The following is an 18,775-nucleotide window of genomic DNA, read 5'->3' on the forward strand; positions in this document are numbered from 1 at the left end:
TGAGACATTAAAATGAAAAATGACATCTACACCCATTAATATCTTCAATGTATAAACAGCACAGCATGACACATTCTTGAGAGCTGAAGGCTACAAAATCTCTCTGAAACATAAATAACAAAGCACTCAGAAGCATATTTGATGTTGATATTCATCTCTGAGAAAAACACTGCTGCCTAGGCTTCTTATGAAAATAGATGCAGCCCAAATGGATCTCCTGTAATTGGTTTCAGATAGCGAGGTCAGAAGAAATATGATACAAGAAACGATTATGTGGAACAGGCAAAACAAGAATGTTTACACAGGCACTCCCTAGTTATACTGACAAGGGGTGTATACTTTGCAGATAACCAGAACCAAAAAAAAAAAAAAAAAAAATTGCCAGGAGGACATTCAGAATTTTGCTCCTCATACTCACATGTTTTAACCTTTAATTTATAATGTCTTTAACATGTTACTTTGAATACTGAACATAAAAATAAGTTTTCAAACAGAATTTCATTGTCTAATTATTTTCCCAAGTATGGTTGATAAAAAGCGTATTCGGATCCTTCCACAAAGGATATGAATTCCTATTCTGTTTGGCTTTTCTCCGCATTATGTTCCCACTAAAGAGAATATACTGATAAATGTAATCTGAAGTCTCATAATGCTATTTAATAGAAGAAAATTAATCATCTAATTGTCATATCCTATTTTCAAACAGCAATCTATCAGAGTGAAATTATGCATCTGTAGCTACTGACCTTTCATTTTATCACGGCTGATCCATAATTAGACTAAGTTTGTTGGGAAAAAAACCTAATTGCTAAAAAATATTTTTTTTACAATAATTGTTTTCTTTTTTCTTTTTTCTTTCTTTCTTTTTTTTTTTTGTTCCACAGTATATCTTACATAAAGTTAAAGAATAAATGTGTGGATATATTGTGTTCACAGCGTGGACTACTAGGAGAGTCAAACTGAGAAGCTAAGATCTTTTACTTCATGATACTATGATAAGAGTGAGTAATTCATTAAAAGTATCCTATTTACCAACGAAATGTTAGGCTGTTTGGCTCAGCATTCATGATGTAAGTTCAAAGGAAGGCAACAGAGGTACTGAATAAGTGATGGAATGGATTCTTAAGTCATCCTCAGAAGTTCTAACAAAATTCTCAAGTTTCAGATACAAACCCAATATTCCGTATCTTTCAGGATGGCTCCAGACTCCCAAATAAGCTCAGAGACACTTCCTCAAAATAAGCCTGTGAATTAATGGTAACTAATGGCTAAGACAGGTTTTGTTTTTCAGGTCTAGAATCATATATTCAGTTTAATGGGATGAACACATTCTCTTCCTTAGAGCTGGCATTCCATAGGCTACAGTAAATAATACTAAGCAGCCTGGTATTCATATTTCTATTTTCTTTCTTATTCTGCTGCTAATAATAATGAATTGCTACTAGAACCCATAAAGAACATTAAAATAATCTATAGCAATATAAATGCAATTCCTGTTCACAAATTAAGGAATTCTGTCTAACTTCAAAAGTCCCAAGTATGAAAGGTAAAGAGGAATTGGAACTAATTTTATTAAAATTGAGATTTTTACAGTATTTCTTTATTATGGTACATGTTCCAGGAACTACAATGGTTTATGGGCATTCTCTCAGTTATTTTTCTTCTGCTATAAAATATTTTATTATTTTTCCAAACATACTTTGGATTTAGTTTTTATTTCTCACATACTCACAGTTGCTTTTTTTCCTCATTATGAGGCCAATAACCATCTTTAGTTTGGATATGGACTGAAGGCCTATTACTGCTACATTGTTATACTGTCAACCAGCACACTAGATACTAACTGAAAATACATGCTACTAAGTTATAGTATAATATCTGAAAGTAAACAATTATTTGAATCCTGTATTCTGGATTTCCTCCTCAATTTAATAATAAAATTGCAAAAGAAGTAGAATTTAGGAAAGTATTTGCAAGAATAAAATATATCAAAAATTACTTGTCATTAAAATTTTTTTTACAAGTTCATTCTATGTACCAAGCAAAGAACTAAGCACTACACACTTGTGGAAGGAGGTAGGTGATGCGACATTGTTTTTACCTTCAAAGATTTTGTGTCTAATGAGAAACATTTGGTTTAAAGTCGAAAGGTCATAAAAATGTTTTTAAAACATTTCAGGGGTTCATAAGTTGAAGAAATTATTTTCAGTTGGAAAGCTCACATAAATTTTATGGGGATATAAACTGGGATGAACTTACAGACAAATAGTTCATCTTGTAAAGGTGAGAGAACATGGCCACACCAAGTAGAGGCAAAGAATATATGGAATCATACACACTGAAGAGTAAAGCATGCGCTTAGTTTAGGAGCAAGTTACACATCATGGGAAAGTGGGTTGGAGCTAATTAATGGACATAACTCAACACTCAATGGAAAAAAGTCTCCATATTATTTAGAAGGTAAAGGCAGATGTTGCTAAATCTACAAACGATGAGATAAGCCTGACAATATTGAGGTCCTGTAGTGAAGGACAGATGAGAAGTGACGGAGAGAATGAGGAAAGATCAAAGTGTGAGGCAGAAAGACCAGCTGAAAGGGACATGCAACTGTCCAAATGTGAGATAACAAGAACTTCTTTAATTAAAATTGAGCATCACAAGAGGTCCTGTCAAAGTGGAATGGCAGGACTTAGTAACTGGGCATGGAGTAAGGGCTTCTGGGAAGGCGTAAATGATGACTTCAAAATTTTAAGTCAAGAGTAACTGGGAGAATAGCTATTTCACTGCTGGAAATGGGGAACTTAGATTTAAAAACACAGGCTTTAGAGAAAAGATGATGCTGTTTACCTGATGGCAAGATAACCGGAAGATTTCTTTAGTATATACCAATAACACAGAGCTCTAGGTTCAGAGTGACTGGGCTGCAAACAGATACCCCAAAGTAAGAGATTAGACAGCATTTAGGACAAAGGGAAGTATTAGATTGCTGGTGAAGAGTAAAAAGAGGGAGAGGATCTAGACTTGGAGAACATCTACATTTTGTTTAGAGGTGAGAAAGCATAAAGGAAAATAATGCACAGCAACAGAAGTGTTAAGACTTCTAGAAAACGTTGAACATGGAATAACCATGTGACTCAGAGATTCCACTCCTAGGTATATACCCAAGAGAAATGAAGACATATGTCCACACAAACGGTTGAACATGAATGTTCATAGCAGCTTTACTCTTAATAACCAAAAGATGGAAATAGCCCACATGTCCATCAACTGATGAATGGATAAAGAAAATGTGGTCTATCCGTATTATCGACTATTACTCAGCCATAAAATGGAGTGAAGTACTGACAGATTCCATAACATGGATGAACCTTGAGAACATTATGCTAAGTGAAAGAAGTCAGTTACAAAGACCACACATTGCACGAATCACTTATATGAAACGGTCAGAAAAGGCAACACCGTAGAGACAAAATTGATGAGCGGCTGCCAGAAGCTAGAGGGAGGAGATAAAGCACATTGACCGCTAATGAGTAAGGGGTTTCTTTTTAGGGGGGTGTGAAAATATTTAGGAATCAGATACTGGTAATGGTTGCACAACCCTGTAATGTACTAAAACCCACTGAATATATAATTTAAAAGAATAAATTTTACAGTATGTAAATTACACCTCATTAAAACTTATATATTTAAACAAAAGAATTATTATGTTAATTATATCTCAATAAAGCTGGGAAAAATAGAAAATAGTAAAAACAAAAACAAAAAAACAAAAACAAAAACAAAACTCAAAGAAGAATTATGAAGGGAGAAGCTGAATGGTTCTCAAACCCCAAAACTCAGACGCTAAGGATTAATGAAAGATCTTGTTGATCTGATAATTTGCATGTGACCTATAGGACAGCAGTTCCCATAGGATACTGAAGTATAAATTAGGCTGCAGGGAATTAGAAGGGAAAACACGCCCATGAGTGCAAACAATTCTATTGATAAGTTCTGCAAAGACCAAAATAAAAGGGAACCCTATAGTTTGCGAGGTTGTGCGTGTTTGTGTGTTTTAAAGACAGTTTGCTAATAAGCTACGAGGGAGAAACAGAAGCTGTAAGAAGAGAACTGAGCACGTCACTGGAGGGGCTGTCAAGGGGCAAACCAAGGAGCAGGAGCAGGTGACAGCCCCGTGGGGAGAAGGAACACATCCTCCTCTGAGACAAGCTGAAGAGCAGGGAGGGCAGGTGACTTTGCCAGGCAGAGGTAGGAAGAGAAAAGAGTTCACGCTGAATAGTCTCAATTAATTCAGACAATAAGAAAGGGCAGTTATGTACTGAGAAGGAGAGAGACTGGAATTGCTGAGGAAACAAAACTGAGAAAGCTCTGTTCTCTCCCATCGCTCTGAGAAAAATACAGCTGGTAGAGTAAAAACTGGCATTTAAAATGTTGTTAGAGAAAGAAATGTACTTCCACAGACACTGATGACATACAGATATACGGAGGTCTTCTGAAATGTTGCCTCCATAACTAAATAAAGAACTACTTACTTTTCCACTGCTCTAATTTGGGATCATCACTACTCGGAGTCTTTTTATACTTTTAACGTGGCCACGGGGCCTAGCACCTCCAATTATATCAAGTAGAAGCTGAAGAGTCACTTACAATATGTGCTATGTTACTGTGCATTCTGAGGACTGGTTGTCTTTAGTTTTTAAAAGACAGCAAAATAAAATACATCTGTGATGCTGATACCACTGGGACCATGGACTATTGAAAAGTTTCTCTTTGCAACTGGGAGAGAAATATGATGTCATGGTATTGACTAGATTTCAGAAGACATTCTTTGGCCTTTTATTAGTTGATAAACTTGGACTACCTAATCACACTGGGCATTCATTTTCTTCTCTTTTAGATGCAATTACTAATATTGACTTTTGCCCATAGGTGATTTGTGAAATCAGAGAAGATAATGCATTTGAAGGTATTTTAAAAATTAAAGTAATATTATTTCAAGTGAAGACTTTTGAAATTATGTAATTCCTCCGGCGGAGATTAGTTCTTCTATGTGTATTTACTGGTCAGTGGAGGCTGCCTACTGATTTTTCGTTTCATAAAGATTGCTCAGTAGGTACGTGCATTTTAACCAACAGGCCTGGCATATAGTAATTCCTGAAAGTTTACCTCAATATTTAGTTCTCCTATTCAGTAGAAAAATATCCCACTGGGTAGGAAAAATATCTTAACAGTTCCATGCTCTATCATATTTTGCAAAGTTGTATTTTAACCTCTGCTGAGGCTGAAAGGATTTTTATCTTTGCAGATAAGCTGGTGAGCTACACCCCTCCTCTCTCCCAGATCCACTTCACCACTGTTATGGGATCACCTGGCCTCAAGGATCTTTTAAAATGGCAGGAAAGATAAAAATATATTCAATATAACCACACTGCAATGCAGAAATGTGCTGCATGCCATTAAAGGGTACAATAAAATGGCTATGGGGGTTCAGCAAAGACAAAAAGGGAAAACAGAATTTAATGCTTGGTCAGTGCTCATTATCTGCCAGCTATCATTCTAAATCCTTGCACATACTATCTCATTTCATCCTCAAAACAATCTCCTTTCTTACAAAAGTGTGAACTGCAGCTCAGAGTAGTTAGGTTATATGTTCAAACTGGTTCACGTACTCTTGAAATGGTGTCAGAGATCTGAATGACCATCTGGCTACCTTTGAAGCTAACGGCCTTTCCACAAGGGGTAGTGAGGAAGAATGTATCATTAAAGAGACTTTTGTTTGATAAAACAGATATAAGTAAAAAAAAAAGTGTAAGGAGGACAAAATGAATTTGCGTCATTAACAGCATTGCTTGTTAGGTCAACTAGAACAACAAAGAATTCCAAGATCCTATTCATGTTGGGGTTTTTTTCCCCCTTATTCTTCATGAGGAGAACTAGACATTCAAGCTTACATACTAAAGGCAATTCACTATCCTTAAAAGACAGTGTCTTTGAAGTTATTAAACACTTGATTCATGATAGCAGTTACCAACAAAAAGCTAGTATTAAAGTGAAAACATTTCAATAACCATCTTCTACTCAACCAGACACACAACAGTAACATCTGCTAACAGGCGTTAAATAATCTGTACTATGTTCTGTTGGATTTAGAAGTAGGATTGCCAGATAAAATAGGGGATGCCCAGTTAAATTTGAAGTTATTTGTATTTTTACTTGTTAAATTTCACAATTCTAGTCACAAAAGTCTTTCAGAATATGTTGCCAAGACATGGTTTTTTTTTTAATATGGAGTGTTTTAAATTTAAAGCTTTTTTTTTTTTTTTTTTTTTTTTTTGGAGAGAGAAAGAGTAAGTATGTGTGGGAGTGTTGGGGCGGGGGCAGGCAGAGGTAGTGGGAGACAGAGAATGTTAAAAGCACTCTTAAGCAGACTCCATGCTGGGTGTGGGACTCTATCTCACAACCGTGAGATCATAACCTGAGCTGAAATCAAGAGTTCGATGCTTGACTGAGTCACCTAGGCGCCCCTAAAGGTAAATTCTATTTATTTCAACAGTGGAAATCTTTTTTCAGTCCTAGTGAGTAAATGATGTCATCTTAGCCATATTTTATATGTGAGTCAGGGAGTGACTAGGGGGTTTGGGCTGCTTTCCTGTGAGAAGGAATGTTCACGTGGCCACAAATGCTTAGTGAAAGGAGGGGGTAGGCCACTCCAAAGGAAAAGTAAGTGCATCAGTTTTTGGACAAGCCAGACCAAGAAAAGCAGAGGGGAAGTTTCTTTTAGAGTTCCTATTCTACCCTCCTGTAATTGAGACACAGATGAGAAAAATGCAAAACTCGGGCTCTCTATTCACCCTCCCTTCAGCAAGGATGAGGCTCAGTAGTCAGGAACCCTGAAGCAAAGATTATGACCCTGCTTGGCACAGAGGGAAAGAAATGCTAGAGCCGATCTGAAGGAAAGAGGCTTGAGGCAGAGAGGCTCTGCCTACTTAACCCAGAAGCTAACTAGGCCAGTCCCAGAGGAGGAGGAGATAGTGAGAACAAAACCATCTGAGAAGGGAGAGGCCTTGATTAGTTCAGGTGCAGACACAGTGGACTGAGAACCACTAAAGGAAAGCCCTTAAAGCTAAAATTAGAGTGTTCTTAGAAACAAAATGGCAGAGTAGCCAAAGAGGCCTCAGAAATTCCAAATTCTAAACCCAGCGCTCTTCCGGGTTTCTAAATGACTTCATGCCCATCAGTGATGAGCTTTGAATACCTTCCTTCTTTCCAAACAGTTTATAATTTACTAGTTCAGGGCAATCTAAGAGAAAAACATAAAACTCCGAAGAAAATTGATAAACAATTGCCGATTCGGCACTGCATTACTCAAAACATACCAAATGAGTAGAAGAAGTAATAAATTTATAGTAAGATCACAGAACTTTGCTTTTAGGCTATCTTATTCACAGTGTAAATTATGAAGCACACGTATGCCTGTGTAATATAGTTTGAAGCAAATTCCCAAAGATTAGATTTTAGAGATCTTGGACAAACTCCCCTGAGAGAGCAACCCAGGGCGTTTCCATTTTGTGGTCCAGCTATCAGAGTCCAGGTCAGGTTATCTCCAGCATATGAAGTGGCAGATTGTGGCAATTACGTATAAGGTACAACCAAGTGTATTTTTGAATAAAATAAAATGTAAACTAATGGTGGTAATAAGCATCACCTTAATACATCAAGAGCTATGCTTCTAGGTAATTTTTATGAAGTCTTCTGGGCTTTTGCCCTAAAAATCTTCTTAAGCTCTGAGTTTTTAAAATGTAACTCTATCAAAAAGGTTAAAATATTTTTCTGATTTAAAAATCATCCCTGGGGCACCTGGGTGGCTCAGTGGTTAAAGCCTCTGCTTTCGGCTCAGGTCATGATCTCAGGGTTCCTGGGATCGAGCCCCGCATCAGGCTCTCTTCTCAGCAGGGAGCCTGCTTCCCCCGCAACCACCCCCCTCTCTGCCTGCCTCTCTGCCTACTTGGGATCTATCTGTCAAATAAATAAATAAAAATCTTTAAAAATCATTCCTTATATTTCTCTATAATATGACTCTTAGAAAATATGTAATAAATAAAGATTTATAATGGCCCCTCAGAAAACAGTGTCCCTGGGGAGGAATCAACAGTGTAAGAAGTAGGAGGGCCCAGAAAGGATTTTTGTTTTTGGGAAATGTCTTGATAAGAAACGAAGTTCCTAGAGGCGACTATCCCTGAACTATTTCATTTTTTACTCTTTATTTAGCTTATTTCCTTTACCACCATGAGACCTAAGACTAGAAAGAAACTAAAAAAAAAGTTTCTCCCTTCCTTGTCAGTGGTCCATGGCCCACTTATTTATTTCCTTCTGCTACAAAATGCTTTATTGTTTCCATCCGGTCCATGACTTGGGGGAGGACTCTGGGGTGATTAAAAAGCTGCGTGGGGGCTGCCGGGAGAGGCTGAGCCACAAGCTGAGGCACCAGGGGGATGCCAGAGGGGCCCCTTAAAGGCTCCTGGGCTTCAGAGTCACCTAGTCAAGCTTGAGAATGAGCCTCTCTCTCTCTCTCTCTTTTTTTTTTTTTTTGAAGATTTTATTTATTTATTTATTTATTTCGAGTGCACGCTGGGGGAGGGGCAGAGGGAGAGAGAGAGAAAAGCAGACTCCATGCTGAGCGAAAATCAAGTCTAACGCTTAACTGACTGAGGCACCCATGTGCCCCTGATGGTGGGCCTCTTGAGGAGTATCTCCCCAGCCCAACCTGGGGAGGCCCACTTTTTGAAGATATACATAAAATCCAACTCCCGGGAGTAAGTCTGTACATCTTGCATTAGCACAAGGGACATTTTTATTTAATAAAACTCAAGTCATCTGATACTTCTACTTATTAGGTGGGTATGCTCATTTACCCTTAGCACAATAAGCTCCTTAAGGACTATACTTGTTTCTAAAGAATCTCTATGTCCCCAAGAATGTGCAACACAGTAGCCTGCACTTATGGACCCAAAAGATACTTATTGAAAATTGTTTCTTTTTAGACATTTCTCAACTTGTAAAACACACCGAGAGTTTAGCTGGTTCCAGATATTTGAGATGTAACTTGTATGCTACCAGAGGAAACATAGCATTTCCTCTAGGAATAGTCACTGTGCCCACTTGCACATGCTAAGTGCTCTTTGACCTTTACACTGATGACTCTGGAGGATACACTGGTGATCTACCATGACACAGAAATTAACATAAATAAGATATCTTATTAAAGATAATAATATGAGTCATATTAAAATTTTTATTCATGGCTTTTCTACAGTGTATTATCTCTTTCATTAATTTTTTTTAAATAGTCACAATCCAAAAATTACTACGGATTGTCAGAAAAGCTTTGCCTCATTTTCTTCGGTTAGAATCTTTCAATTATTTTAGGCATTGGCCTAGAAAAATAATTCAACGTGTGGATATTGTCATTATTCAGTTTAAGAATTTGTTTACTAAAAATAGAAATATTTTTCAAACTTTTCCAGATTCAGTTATATACAAAATTAGTTTTATTAAGACATTTTTAATATTTACTAATACCTATATACACCTAAAGACATACTATATGTGAAAAAATAACTTATTTAGGCAAAGGCAATATAGTTGTTTTGAATTAAAAATGAGAAAAATTCAAATTCACCAAAGCACATACTAGCTTCAATTCTTAAAAACCTCTTCTTCATTTAGCGCAATTCCCTTCCAATAGATATTTACACTTTTTTAGTTTTTGCAATTATCAGTAACACTGCAATGAACCTCCTTGTAATTCTGCCTTGCAATTCTTTCAAAAGTTTAATTTTGTGGTCAAGCCATCTTCAGATATTGCATTTTGGCACACATTACCATAATGCTTCCCCAGAATGGCTGTATCCATTTGCAATCCCACCAGTGGATGAGACTGCCTATTCCACAAGACTCAAAAATACTGTGCAATATCACTCCCATTTAATCTTTTTTACAAACAGGCAAAACTATTTTATTTCAATTTGCTTTTCTTCCCTTATTAGAAATCAATATTTTTAAAAAACATACATCTACAAAATGTAGGTATTTTTGTATTCTCACTTAAAATTAGTGGATTGGATGAGCCCTTGTAGCTGATATCTCACTCATTCAACTGATATTTTCCCCCAGTTTTTTAAGATACAATGGACATACAGCACTGTATCAGTTTAAGCTGTATAGCATAATGACTTGAATCATATATACTGTAAAATGATTATCACGATTAGTTTAGTTAACATCTATCACTTCACAGAGATAAAAAAAAACAAACAAAAAGGAAACAGTTTTTCTCCTTCCGATGAGAACACTTAAGATTTACTCTCTTCACAACTTTCAAACTGAAAGTTTGAACTTTTTGATCACCTTCATCCAATCCTCCCACCCCCGGCCCCTGGTAATCTGATCTCCTTTTTTGAGTTTGGTTGTTTCAATTTTTTTTTAAGTGAGTAAGTTCTTGACTTACTCCACTTAGTATAATCTCAACGTTCAACCACGTTGTTGCAAATGGCAGGAGGATTTTTTTTTTTTAAATTTTTAATGGCTGATTCATGTTGCATTTCAACTAACATTTTTATAGCCCTTACTCTTCGTTAGTTAGATACCAGAGATGTAAATGTGGACAAGACAGGCCACGTTCCTGTCCTCTCAGAGTTTGCAATTTAATTACTAACAAGGAAACAATTACCAAATGGTGTTGTTTGTAGCCTTTTTTTTTTTTAATGTTGCATCATGACAGAGGTCACTAAACTTTGTTGGTCGTATTCAGACTTTAAAACTAATTATCCATGGTATGGCACATGATAACAGTGTGAGGAAGGACTCTTCATTAAAAAATATAAAAATTCTACATAGGGTGAATTCCATGGGGCTGATATTTAGGAAGGAGGATTATATTTTGAATCATAAAAAGGTAATGTCATTGTATTCCAGAAGCTTTTTTTTTTTTTTTTTTTTTGGTAAGGTAAGAGACAAAACTTTTAGAAAGCAAATAACCCATAGGATTGGTAAGGATCTAGTTACCTTATCCTGTGACGGAGAGTATGCTAGTTTCTTTCAAAAGTGGTTTCCATTTTTTAACCCATAAAGCTTCCTGCCCAAAGGAATAGCTCTTTCACCATACATTTTTAAGAAAAATGCTTTCCAATTTAATGTTTCTCCTCTTTAAATTAATCATCTGGCTTGTAATCAGAAAGGAAGCATATGAAAGAATGCTTATTGAAAGATGGATAGTTAAACTGGAAATTAAAACTTTATTTCTCCGGGTCACACGGGGAAGATGCTTTGCAATCTTGGAGAAATCCCAGTCGGCCTTCGCTCAAAATGGCACTCTTCTCCCAATGTCTCAAAAGATATTAAGCCTCTCATAGAAGGGGGATTTTGTTGCCCCCCGCAAAGGCTTCTTATGATTGCAGAATGATCTATTTAAGAACTGCACACTTTCTCATGGAGGACACATTTTGGCACTCTCTTGTAATTATCTTCATTTACATAACTGGCACCTAACAGGCCACTCAGCAGAGTGGAACAATAAGCCGTGCTTGCTCTGATCATCTTTATGTTGAAGTTAAGCCATTACACTGAATCCTGAGACATGCTATTGTGAGGTCCCCTGGCACTTCCACTGCTATCATTCGTCTGTTGTTATAGGAGAATGTTCACTGCCAGAATCCTCTGGCAGAAACTCAATTTCTGAGTCCAATACTAATTCATTACAAAGTCTGCAACAGCTGGGACACTGGTATACACAAATGAGGCATTCTGAAATTTGAGGACAAATCCAAAATACACACTCAGGACCTTCCTTGTGATTCCACAGCCATGGAAATAGCTGTTAAAAAAAAAAAAAAAAAAAGGATCCTGTCAACATCTCACCCTGCCAACACCAAATTAGACCCTTGCGATTTGAGCCTCTATGGTAGTGCCACCTCCCTGCTCTTCTTTTATTAAGAACTGTTTTAAAGGTCTCAGCTTTGTCATGTTTAACACGCCTTGGAAACATGGGGCTGAGACATGCAATGTTGAGGATACTGGAAAGGACTCCTTGAGTACACCTATCCAAAGGACAGCCACCATTCTGTGAAATAAAAAGGTGCTCCAAAGGTGACTTGGATAATAGGCACCAGGGAAGAACTGTGGGCAGAGCAGAAGCACAGAACAAAGTAAGAAGGGTGACAGTGATTGGAAACAATGACAAAGAGCAAGAGAATATCTTAAGATTCTTTTGTTTTTAAGGGCTATTTAAGAATGATATCAGGTTAACGACCAAAGTGGTAAATACTACCAAATTTTCACTTCCTCACAACTCACTAGACTCTTTGGGTTAAAATGATGGTCCTGTTATATGGAACTCTTAGAAAGCTACCTTTATTACACTGTGGTATGTGTATAACATTTCACAGACATGTGTCGTTTCCGCTAAGTTAATCAATTTCTACTTGAGAAAAAGATATAAATAATTCCTATCCAAGGAAAATGAAGACATTTAATTTCACAAATTTCACTGAATATTATCTAATGTATACTTAATTTACAGATATTACATGAAACATTGATCCTTTGTATAAAAATTGAAATAATACTTCAAAATACACTTTCAAATTTCTTTTGTAATTCTATATACACTAGTATGAAAAAGAAAAAACAATACATACAGACATACAAACATAACAGAGGTCCTTTCCATGGGTTACCTGAAAGTGTTTTTTAAAGTCCACTAAAATGGTAAAATTTGTACACAGGTGTGGCCACAATGCCATAAATATATTCATATATTAGAAATAAACCCTAGCAATTTGAGCCTTATCTCGCTTTAAAATAGGAAATCGTTTGTCATTTGTTATATGCCCTTTGTTGACGATCTATAAGAAAAGGTAATTTAACACTAACTATTCCAATGAACATTTGAACAAAAAAACTCTCTTACATCGGATTCTAAAATTTAGGACTCTTTAGTTGAACTTTACCCTTAAGCAGGAATGGTTTGCTCTGCAGATTTATGTTTAAATTGGACTTCAGAAAGACTGAGAAAAAAACTGAAAAGCACTTCATATAAAAATTTTGTTATGAAAACTGCAAATCATGCTAAATTCTCATTTCAATTCACTAAGGACATCTACTATAATGGTTCCCTCCCCAGATGGTCATCACAATCACACAGGAGGCTATTTTATAAAGAGAAAATCTTAGACTCCACTTCCAAAGATTCTCATTTAATTAGGTTTGAGGTGGGATCTGAGAATGTCAATTTTTTAAAAGCTCCCTAAGTGATTCTTGATGACCAGCCAAATCTGAGGACTACTGCTCTTCTAGGTAAAATTTTGATAACCTTAGTAATTGTAGTATAACTATTACTACCATTATTATTCAATATAATGATATCATAATGCATTACACAGGCATGGAAAATGAGAAGACATCCCCTAACCATTCACTGGTTCCATTTCCACCATATTTTACTCATTACTGACAGTACTATGGCAGAATCAAACATTTAAAGCTTAAAAAAAAAAAAGAAGACTTGGAAAATGTTACATTAAATCCCTTCATGCTGTACTATGGAAGTAGGCCTAGAGAAGTTAAGTAATTCACCAAAGTCATAAAGTTTTAAAATAGTATTAGACTCTAAGCATTCCAGGGTTTTCTTTTATTTTTCTCACTCTACCACCAATTTTAAAGGTGTACACATAAAAATAAAATTAAGACTTTTAAATAATTCAGATTATCCTATATTCCCTTCAGTTCCCAGCAGATGACATCCCTTCTTCCAAATCCTATTCCTTATCCACTCCACTCTCCCTGGAGAACCCTATCAGAAAGCCCTGGGAAAGCCTTTGGCCGACTCTCCTCATTCATGCTTTGAGAAACTTCTCCCTGTGCTTCCATGGGAATTATTGTATGGAGCCACTTCTATCTGACTCCCCTACTGTCAGGTCCAGAGGCCATCAGAGATTTGGACTCAAGCAAAAGGATTCAGACTCTATTAGTATTATTTTAGTTACATTATAGTTAAAAAAGCTTTTGAGAGTTGGTGTGAGATCATATACAACATTGTTTCTATGGGAACAGGAATTCCTGTTTCTAAACAACAGGCTCAGAAATGGTTGTGTGCAATAAAACCTATTAGTAAGTTGGGGACAGCCTGTTAGTTCCTCTTAGTTAATGAAAGCATTCATAAACACGCTTCTCACATATTAAAGCCTGTGCCTTTCTGTTCACTTTGAAAAGGTCTTGCAATGATGCAGATTGGAGAAGCCCATAAACAGGCAACAGAACATGGTTTCAAACAAGTATGAGGCCAATGATGACTTATACTGAAAAAGACAAACAGACCTGTGCAACTGAAGCAAATAATTCATTATATGTTAATAAAAATACTTTATGATAAATAAATAAAGAAAGAAAGAAAAGAAAAGAAAAAAAACAAGAATAGCCAAATTCAAACAAAACCAAATTCTTAAGCTATAGTAGAACAATTTCTAGGCAACAAATTAATAAATAATATATAATTAGCATTTAACTGTAATTTATTCTGCTAGTTTACCATTTACTTTTTGTTGTTGTTTTTAAAGGGTTTATTTGTAGGGAGCAAAAATAGTGCTTTATGCTATACTACTGAAAATTACTGAAAGGACTGATTATAAAAATACAACATATGCAAAGCAAATGTTTATGCACCATAAAATTTTAGCTATTAAACATAACCTCAGATTTACAGAAAAGGATAGTTTACTTTCATGAGACAATAATGTAAGCAAAAGTTGGAAATACCACAGTGGAATATTCTTCTTTAATGTTACTAATGAATTATGAATTTAATGTACCATTAGTAAGAACAGATTTTTATTTTGTAGCATAACTGTCTAGCCATCAACGCCTGAAGTTTAACTTCTCCTCTATTGCATTCTAGTATATGTCCTAAGGCAAGTTTTCTGATAAATTCTCCTCTAAAGATCTGGCTGGTCTTTGGTTCTCCACTGAATTTATCCCCCCCCCCCAGCCCCCACATACTCATTGATGCAAAAGCTTTCTGTAGCAGGATTCTTTCTTTGATTCCTATCTTTTTTCATTGCACTAGCACACAACCAGTTTGTATCAAGAGACATAGAGAAATGTCAGTATGTATTTTTTAAAGTGCCCTTTATTCTATCTTTATATCCATTTGGTTCAAAAGATTATACATTTGTCTATGGAAACTCTTAACTTGAGGAAAAGTTTGAAATTATTAAATCAACCTTGTAAGTTATGAATATGCAAAATGAGTGCTTTCACAGAGGCAAAAGTTAAGTCTGAACTACATTATTGTTCCTATCTTTTTCTTATCATCCTATTTTCATTTGCCATCCACTTCTAGCCCATTTCTTCTGCTTTTCTTTACCAAGCTTTAAACTTGTCATAGTCATACAGACACTAACTGGATGGAACAGATATTGGCTTTTATGAATTTAGTTATAAAAACAGAATAACACATTGATGATAAAAAATGAAAACCCAATGTCTTCATCAATAACCACTACAGTTTAATTGCATTGAGGTAAAAATTCTGTTTCAACTCATTCAGCGGGTCTTGTTGGAACACTTTTTTCTTTTTCAAGGACTTTATTTATTTATTTATTTGAAAGAGAGACAGTGTGTGTGTATTTGTGTGCATGTGTGTGCACGCAGGCACAGTGTGGAGGGATAGAGGCAGACGGACAAACAGACTGTGCTCAACGGGGAGCCTGATGTGAGGCTCTATCCCAGGACTCTGAAACCATGACCTGAGCTGAAATCAAGAGTCTGACGCTCAACCAGCTGAGCTACCCAGGCACCCTATATTGGAGCATTTTAAATGTCAAAGTTTTAAAGTGGGACATAGCAACATAAATCTCACTTCCTACAAACCATGAGGATGATATGGACAAAAATGAGAAGTGAGCTTCTCTTCCTCTGCTCATCTTTCAGATGTCCGTGTTTTCCAGTTTTCATCCACCTTTCTTTTTCTTACCACTCTATCCACTGGCTGCTATTCCTCAGCCTTCTTTGCATGCCTTGTTTGTCCTAAAAATCTCAAAGTGTTTAAGTTTTCTCTTCTTCCCTTCCCTTTGATTCCCACTGTTCTCTTCTCTCATTCATTAGGAGCCCTTACTCAGATTCATGATTCTAAATACCATCGATATGCTGACAACTCATAGATGTGTATTACCAGTCCCTGTGACCTCCTTGAACTCAATGTCCATGTCTATTTGCCGTGATCATAATATTAGCCTCTGAAATAAGCATGTGAAGTTCAACAATTCATCAATTGTTACATACATTAACAAGTATCCCCCCCCAAAAAAAGTACCCCAAAACAAAAACCAAATCAAAGCCAAATAAATCCAACCAACCAACCAACCAACCAACCAACCAAACAACTCGTGTTTTTTTTCTCAATCCAACAATTTGGAGAAATCCTAAATATTGCCATCATCCATACTTTTTCTTTAACATCCCCTACATCAATCCATCAGCAAAATCCTTGTAATGCACCCAGACTTGGCAACCAGTCTATTGCAAGCTCCCATCATTTCTTTCCTACTCTATGTGGTTCTTCTCTTTTCTCTTTTCTACCCCCTTCCATATACTTTGTGCACAGCAGCCAAGGCTGTTTCTCTAGCTTTATAAAATTAGAACTTGATTATGTCATTCTCTACCAAGAAACTCTTTAATGGCTCACATTTCTAAAACACGATTACAGGGTTAAAAGTGGGGATGGGGTGGGGTCTCCCTACATTGCTTTCCTTGAGACTGCTTGGGTCCTAGAAGCCTTTCTTACTGCATAGATAAGCGGTGTGACAACTCATCCAAAGCATTTAAAGGCTGCATACTCTTGTATGGTTAGACCATAAGTTAGACCATAAGTTCTATGAGCTCACTGTACCTCACAGTCAGGTGCCAACAAAGAGTGGCTAAATGAAAGGCTGACTCTACTCTTTTGGACTAGATGATCCCTCTGTCAGGAAAATCACTATTTCTTCTTGCCCTTCCTTCCTTTTGCAGATTTGTCAAACCCCCACTCAACATTCAGGATGAAGTTTAAAGATTTATTTATTTACTTATTTGTCAGAGAGAGAGAGAGAGAGCGAGCGAGAGCGAGCACAGGCAGACAGAGTGGAAGGCAGAGGCAGAGGGAGAAGCAGGCTCCCTGCGGAGCAAGGAGCCCGATGTGGGACTCAATCCCAGGACCCTGGGATCATGACCTGAGCCAAAGGCAGCTGCTTAACCAACTGAGCCACCCAGGCGTCCCCAGGATGAAGTTTAAATCTCACCTTCTTTGCAAAGTTTTCTGACCTTGCCAAGAAGAAGTTCTGTCTTATTATTTCAAAGTCCATCCACTATCTATCACATCTAAAGCAGCACTTAAATTACTTAATAAAAAATGTCCTTTCTTTTTAATTAATTATTTAACAAAATACGTGTGTGTGTTCCTAGGGTGAGAAATATGTCCTATTTAATCTTCAAAAAATAATTTTAACATTTTATTTCCAATAGTTCCTGGCATATAGCAGGTACTTACTGTTTTGTTAGATGAATACTAAATGTTAACCTTTGCGCTTAGAAGAAATGAATTAAGTTAAATCCATTTCTGGGACAGAGCCATCTAGTTGTGTACTCAATATACATTGCCTTCTACTTCCTTACTAACAGAAACATGATTTGATTAGAGAAGGAAATGTGTCCTGGTGAAAACCATATTACTCTGTCTCCTGTAAAATTAGGGACTGCTATGGGACATAGTTCTAGTAGAGAAGACATTAGCAAAAGTCTGCAATAAACACAAAATATTTTATTTTGCAATAAATACAAAATATTTTAGGTTACAATAAACACAAAATATTCTATGTAATATTTGATATTTAACTGGCATGGAAATATATGACAGGCCTGTCAATATTTTCCCAACCTTTCCCTTTGTCCATTATAGACATAACTCATCCATAGTAGCCGCTGAAGAGCGAGGAACTTTAAGATCCTTATGAACAGAAAATTAATTGTAAGTGCATATCTGCAGGTGCATATAAGATAATATCTATTGCCATCTATGCCAGAGTAAAATTGGGAGAAATGGAGACCCCCCCCCCAAAAAAAAGTTCCAACAGGTTGGTAAAAGGCTTTTTGGTTTGGTTTTGGAACCACTTAGATAGCACAGAAATTTTTGTTGTGTTTTGAGAGCAATTATTCTAACTTCATCTATTTTTCAATCTCCAAATACTGCTAAAATAATTTATAAAAACCAATGCATAAATATGTATATAAATTAAACCTCTCTGCATTAAAATAATTGAAAGGAATGAGTGCAAAGAATCACAGAAAATAATGAAAAGCCTGACATTTTAAAGGTAATTCTGTTTCATTAATTTCAAGCACATATAGCAACTTGAGCACTTAAGCTAAGTGTTGCCAAGTAGAAATCCTGCTGACCTGCCTTAATTAACAGAAAAGAATAATTTGTAATTAGCACATTATTTATATGAGAATAAGTGCTCCTACATGAGTTTAAGTGTTTGAAAACAATTTGATTCCTTCCCCCTATAATCTTGATATAATGAGTAACTTGTTTAATTAATCTAACATTTATTATATAAATTAGTGAGACGTTATTTCAAAAAATGAGAAAGAAAACAAAGGAGGATAGAGAAAGAGCTGTGTCTGAGGACGTGTGGATATGGAAACCCAAGGACATGTTCCGAATTGATAAGCAACCAACTAATAG

At 36.2% G+C, this 18,775-nt stretch overlaps 1 protein-coding gene across 40 annotated transcripts in view; it reads right to left on the bottom strand.

Moving 5' to 3' along the window:
• Positions 1-18,775, bottom strand: part of FOXP2 (forkhead box P2) — a 547,754-nt gene that overhangs the window by 159,743 nt on the left and 369,236 nt on the right. The gene's annotated exons all lie outside the window — the stretch shown is intronic.

This window comes from Mustela nivalis (assembly GCF_964662115.1).
Source record: "Mustela nivalis genome assembly, chromosome: 12".
NCBI lineage: Eukaryota > Metazoa > Chordata > Mammalia > Carnivora > Mustelidae > Mustela > Mustela nivalis.